Source organism: Octodon degus, unplaced genomic scaffold, assembly GCF_000260255.1.
Source record: "Octodon degus isolate 3935 unplaced genomic scaffold, OctDeg1.0 scaffold00005, whole genome shotgun sequence".
In the NCBI taxonomy this organism is placed as follows: Eukaryota; Metazoa; Chordata; class Mammalia; order Rodentia; family Octodontidae; genus Octodon; species Octodon degus.
The window spans coordinates 3,199,511-3,206,820 of record NW_004524581.1 but is presented as its reverse complement, the minus strand read 5'-3'; positions in this window follow the sequence as shown (position 1 = coordinate 3,206,820).

Genomic DNA, 7,310 nt, shown 5'->3' with positions numbered 1-7,310 from the left:
ATCACCAAACCCTTTTCACTACCTAAAATGTCCCAATTTAAACTATATTTCATTTTAGGACTGCAATGGGTTTTTAACTATTCTCTCTATGTCTACTCCTGTTCTCATTCATTCTTTTTCTTACCCAGGAGCTACACCAAACTCCAAACTCTGGGACATAGATTCTTGTTGTCACAGTGAAGTCTCAAAAGCAATCCTGTTCCTGAGTTTCTTTTCCCTGACTTCCAGATACATCTCACAGTACCTCCTTTAATCTCCCCTGACCCATTCTGAAGCACATGGACTTCAGTTTTTAAAATTTTCTAAGAACTTCTCCATATGAATGCCTTTCTCCTCACAGGATCTTAGCTTCTACAACATTCTTCTTCTATGTATTGCTTTGATTTTATGATTCACTGATTTCAAGTCTACTTAGCTGTTGCTTATCACTATTATCTTCCTTGATCCATTTTTCAACCCATTTTCTCTCCCTCTTTTACAATACCACTTGACAATATTTTTTTTCTTTATTTGCTTCTACCTTTTCCACAAGAATATTAATTTTCAACACACTGACCTTCTGGTTTATATCTGTATCCCCAATAACCAGAATAGTGAGTGGCATATTTTAGTCACTAAAAAATAAACTAATTTATTATTTCCATCTTTTTAAGACACAATCAGAAAAATGGAAGTTTTAAACTACAGTGAAGTGGTCCAAATTATAAATACAGTAACAGTTTCCATTTTATTTACTTTATCATTTTTGCACTTCTTTATTTTTGGCCCACTGTGAGAATAACAGAAGCAACAGATGCTCTTATCAAGTTTGAGGAAGCAAAATGATGAGCCAGTTACTGGGTTTGGAAGAGCACAGGTGCGGGGTGCTTAACTGCAAAATCGATCACATATTTTGTGAACCTTTCTTCTTCTCATTTGTTTATTTTTCTGATAGCCCTATATGTTGGACTTGTGTATGTCAGTGTGTGTATTTCCCTACACATGTCTCTGTCATCTACACACAGATCTACAGTCTGCCCTCATCTGCGTAACTGTGGATCATCATATGCCAACTGACATTCTATAAACTCTGTCCTTAATTTAGTGCCAAGTTGTTTGAATAATGTGATTTTATTTACTTCTCTTTTCTTTTGAAAATTACTTCAAACAAATACTACACATAGTTGTCTATATTTTTGTCGGACATTTCCCAAGGGTTTTATCCTGTGGCAAAATACTATGAGTTTAAGAGGTATCTGGGGCCGGGGAGATGGCTCAGTAGAATAAGCTCTTCCCTGGCAAGTGCAAGGGCCTGAGATCAATCCCCAGTTCTGAATTTAAATAAAGTATCTGAATATAAATTTGAGTTAGAACACTTATACCTTTGTGTGTGCATGCGTGCGTGCATGTGTGGCTGGCTCAGCCCACCCTCAAGGTGGGGCTGGCGTGGCATGTGGCACTGAGGATGGAACCATGGTCCCTGTGTTTTGCCTAAGCTTACCCAAGGGAGTGCTTTAGACCACTGAGCTATCTCGCTGGCTCCAGAACTCATATCTTTCACCTCTATATCAATTTTATTCTTGGGTTTTTAACCACCAATTGCATAAATTTTCTGACATTAATTTATCATCTAAATCCTTGTATATCATATTTACTTATTTCCAGGATATATTGTGGAGTTAAGGATTACTATAAAACAGATTGAGTACTCATTTTTTGCATGATGTACTTCACTATGTTGGAAATGATTACACATGATTTTCACTTGAAATATTCTGATGTGTAGTCATAAAAATCTGGACTTTGTCATCTGCTTAGGCAGTTGACTTAGTTACAGGTGTAGAAACTTTCAATGGTAGGTAACTCAGGCTATTTTCGTGGATCCTTATTTATTTATTTATTTATTTACTTATTTATTTTTGCAGAACCAGGGATTGAATTCAGGCCCTTGCACTTGCCAGGCAAGCATTTATTCTACTGAGCTATCTCCCCAAACTCCCCCTAATTGATTTAATGTAGCTGAAATATTAAAATAGAAAATCAGTGGTTATCAGGGAAATAACAATTATTCTTTTCATATTGATTTATTTGTGATAAAATTGAATGTCATTCCCATGTAAATACTCATGGAATACTAAGATTACTGTAAAATGATGCCCTCTGTCCTCTCACGCATGTCAGCAACCTCTCGCTACCGCTCTTTGTTGCTTCTCTCTACATGGCTGTGTTCTCTGGCGAAAGGACATGCTTGGAATGGAGTTTCTGATAAATGCATGCCTGTGGGGGCAGCATGAAGCCAGCAGCATATGGGGGAGCTCAACCGATTATGGAGGATTAAAATTATTTCAAGTCACGTTGCAGGCCGCGTGTCAGCCCTGCCATCCCGTCATTCCCGTGGTCCCTAAGAATATAATTTGGAGTGTTGTACTCAGATGCTGCCATGCCATTTATGGTTCTAAAAACAGTACAAGTGCAGTATTTCCTTAAACCAGCAAATCAGAAGCAAACTCAGGAAATGCCCAATGCTACAAGTCACTTATATTTGCCTTTGACTCAGTCCTAACATGAGATTTGCAGTACTATAGCTCCCTAGTTAAGTATATTTTGCATTTATTCACGTAAGGGAGTAACACTTTGTTAAATGCCAATGAAAATAACAGATATTTAGCTGCTTTTCAACTACCTTTTCCTAGTCTGCATCCCTGCTTGATATACATCAGCTTTTCAAATGTGTGATTTCACAATTATTGAAATGTGAAGAATTATCTGAAAATAATAGCATGACACATTTATATGGCATATAGCAATATATACAGAAATGTATAGTTGATATTTTGTATATAATAGTTTGGAAACAAATGTAAGCTATAGATAGAAAATTTTAGTAAGAAAAAAGCACATAGAGCCTTCATTCCAGAATATGATTCTTTTAACATATTTATACCAATATTGATGACTTTTTGCTGTTGTTCCATTTTTGGGAGTTGTTTTAGGAGTGTTTTGTTTTTTCTCTGCATTTTTTTTTGTTTGTTTAAAGAAAAGACACAGGATTCAAAATGTTCTCATTATTTCTTGAAAAGAATGTTTGTAACGGTACCGATTTAAACTTTCATTCACATTTAAGTGACGTGAATTTTCAAAGAAATGTCCTAAGATTACCCACTTAAGACCTTTGAAAGGGTTTCCATTATCCTTTAGGTAAGATTCCTTGTGTCCCCACCCATCACACACTGTGTCCCCAAGGAGTGTTTGAAGTTTCTCCCATCACTACTCTTTCAAACATGATGTTTGTTCCCTGAGGACCATGCCTTTGCTTTCTGTAGTGTCCGTAACCCTTATTATGAAGAGCCCTGTCCTTATTGTTTGGCACTTGAAGACAAGGATCACACATCTGTTAGTTTGGGCTACATTTCTCCTTAGAATGTGACCTTTATCTGAATTTTAAAATTTAATTATTTATTCTGCTTCTCCTTTCTAGTCTTAAAAGAGAAAGAAGAATTTTTTTTTTTTTTTTTTTTTGGTAGTAGTTGTATGCTGATAGCCTAGAAAACCTCTTAATACATAGCACACATAAATATTTATTGAGCTGGGGATGGTATCAGGAAAAATTACTCCAGATACAATGCATGCCTCCAAGAGACAGAAGACACAGTGATGCAGATAAGAAATGCTCTGGGCAGGCAGAATTGACAACTTCAGGAAGCAGCACACTGCGTGAACTCATGAGTAGATTACAGTGTGCTCTGCAGCTGTCTCTGTAGAAACGGATGTTAAAGTCATGCAGCGCCCGCTTTGTCACCCATGAAGTAGCTTTGCTTTTGTGCTGATAGTTAATGCTCTTCACTATGATCAAGTGCTCTGTCACTGATAGATCCTTAAGTAATTTTTGCCAAAGAGCTCAATGTATTTTCCTTCAACAAACATAATGTTAGACCCATAAAAGCCTTTCTGCAGTGAGGACCTCTTGCACAATCTAAATCTCAGCATAGTTGTGTATATTTTCTCTCCACATAGATGCACAGACAAACTGTGACACTCCATGGATGGAAATTTAAAGCATATGCACTCGTCACTGAGAATCTGCTATATTGATCCAGATCCCAATAATTTGCTCCACGGTACTTTTTATGCATTTCATGTAGTTTCTGGTTACTTCTTTAAAATAATTGAAGGCTGAAGATTGATGTGAAAATTTACTGTTTTGACTTCTACTCACTGATGAGTATCAATTATAATCCATTCTTTTGCATTGCAGAATGTCAGGTGCAGGTAAGGCATTAGAGATCATCTGCTTCAAGTGCTCTCATCACACAGAAAGATGAATACCAAAGAGGTTAAGTGACCTTCCGTAAACCACAGTCTTACACAGGTCATCAACTCTGGCCTTCTGTTAATCAGGCCATTGCTGGTTCTACCTAAACACAATCTCTTAGAAGAAACCCTGTAGAAATTCTTAGAGAATTGATTACACTGTCTGTTGTACCTGTTGAAGCAATTATAATGACATAATATTGATAAAACAGCTGACCACCTGATCAAAGTCAAGAAACATTCATATTTCACAAACTCTACTAAAATCAATTATTTTACATAAACTATCTCTCAAACAAGTGGTTTTTGAAAGCTTCATTTGCCCATTTGTATTCCTTGTTTCAGTGAAAAAAGAAATCACCGTAACTGTGTGCATGTCCTTTTTTTTTTTTTTTAAATGCATTTAGTATAGTGTCTACAGGGTGTCACAACACAGATTGGACTTGTAGTGATCCTCTTGCTTTCAGGCTCCCAAGTGCTAGGATTACAAGCATACCATCGCACCCAGTCTCAATCACCCTCTTGTCCTGGGGGCAGGGCCAGCACAGCACACTAAGATGGAACTCTTGAGACTTGATTTATTACACAAGATGAATTGCCGGATTTCACATATGAAAAGTAGTTATTCTATGGTGAGCTACAGTCTCAATCATGTAAATATTAAATATTGAAATAAAACTCTTCCTCAAATTCTTTGTGCTATATTTAAATATTTTAAAATTTATCTATTGATATAAATTTTACATCTAAATGTATTATAAATACAATCCACTTGTTCCATTTTGACCTTGAATTGTTATATTTAGAACAATAGCAATAACAAAAAATACAATTTCATCTTTAACTTTATTTGATCCATTTCTGCTATCTTGCATTTGAAATCCAAATCAATGTTTGTTTTCAAATTTCTAAATAATTTTCTTTATTTTTTTTCTGTAGGGCATAGACCCTATTAAATACATTCTTTAGTTCTTATTGGTCTTGGAACAATTGAACTTTTAACTTTGGTTAATTAACTTTTGTTTTGTGACAAAAACATTTAATGTGCAAGTGTAATTTTGATTTCACTGTTTAATTTTCTTTCAGTACATTAAACATATCACTCTAGTATTCCCTAAATTACATCAGTTCTGAATAAAATAGTATTTACATTTTTTTATGTATTTTACCCTGTAAGTAACTTCAGGATATTTTCTGTGCTTTTGCTATATAGTCTTTTCACTATAACATATTTCATTTTGTTATTTATTGTATTACTTATTATACTTACTGTTCTTTCAGTATCTTTTCTTTTTCATTTTGTGTATTTTGTACAGGCTCTTGCTACCCAGCTTGGACTGGTAGTGATCCTCTTATTTTGAGCCTCCTCAGCGCTGGGATTACAGGCACATGCCACCGTGCCCAGACTCAGTTGCCAGCTCAGGGCACCCTGATGGCGAGGTCGGAGCAGCATGAGGGACCAGGGATTGAATACTGGTCCCTGTGTATGCCAAAGCAGGTGCTTATTCTACTGAACTATCTCACTGACCCTCTTTCAGCTTCTTGCATTTGTAGTTTTATGCCTGTCAATGATTTTAAAAGTTATTGGTGGGCTGGTAAAATAGATTAGCAGTCACAGCCAGATCCCTATGAGTTCAATCTACATAGTGAGACTCTGTAGATCCTTACTAAAAACAAAAACAAAAACAAACAAACAAAAAATCTTCCGTGCCATCCCACCCCAGGCATGCTGAGTTGGCAATTGAGACATGGTGGCTTGCAACTGTAATCCTAGCTGTTTGGGAGGCTGAACACAGGCAGATCACTACAAGTCCAATCTACATAGTGAGACCCAGTAGACCCTAACAAAAGAAAAAAAAATAGATTAGCAGTCCTCGCAAACCTGTAATCCCAGCACTGGGGAAGCTGAAAACAGGAGCATCACTACAAGTCCAAGCTATGTAGTGAGCCCCTGTATGAAATACATAAAAATTAAAATAATAAAAGTTACTGGCTTTTATTTCTTCAGGTACATATTTTTCTATATCTATCTGTTCTTTTCTTCAAAGATTTCTCTTATAGACTGGGCCCAGCCCAGGCGCAGCATGGGTGAGACCCTCTTCCACCCCCATGGGATGCCCCCTATCACTCTGCAGCACCTGCCCCACCCCACCCATTGAGTAGGTATTTCTACCATGTTGTGGTAACCCTGAGACCCAGTCCTGGCCGAGGCCCAGTGATTGTGTGGGAGAGCTTCCCACTACCCTGTGCCAGCGGGACATATTACTGGTCCCAGCCCTGGCACAGCATGGGTGAGACCCGCATCGGCCCTCTTGAGACAGAGCTGCAATCCCTTCAGAGAGTGCAGAAGATAGAACCACCCAGCTAACCAGGAAGATAAAATCTTGCCAGAGGGGCATAACAGGTTCAACCCCAAGGGCAGCAGCAGGAAGGAGCTGAGCACAGCACCCAGACCCAAGCCAGGTACAGCTGGATAAATCCAAACTTTGTAGATCTGCACCTGAACTACAGTATGTACTAAGGTTATAACTGCAACAAAGATCTACAACAAAGGTCAGAAGGCAGTGCTACACAAAATGATGAGAAGGAACAAAATACAGCCTCAGAACCCAAGCCCACCTATAACAAGTGCAGAGGACACTAACACAGAACAAATTGGGAATCACACAGCTGAAAGGAATGAATCAACGGGTTCTGAAATAAAGAAACACCTGCAGAAAGTTATACAGAAACTCAGATTGGAAATAAAAAAAGAAATCCCTGAATTAATAATATCTGCAGTAAAGAATCAAATGCAGAAACATATGGAAGAAACCCAAAGTCCAGCAAGAACAAGTAGGGAGGACAGTAACTCAGCTCAAATGCATGAATTAATAGTGTCTATAGTAAATAAGCAACAGCAGAAAGTTATAGAGGAACTCAGAGCGCAATTATTTTCTGAAATAAAAAAAAAGAATTCTCAGAACTCATAGCATCTGAAGTAAAGAAGCAACCACAGAAACATAGGAAGGAAACCGAAT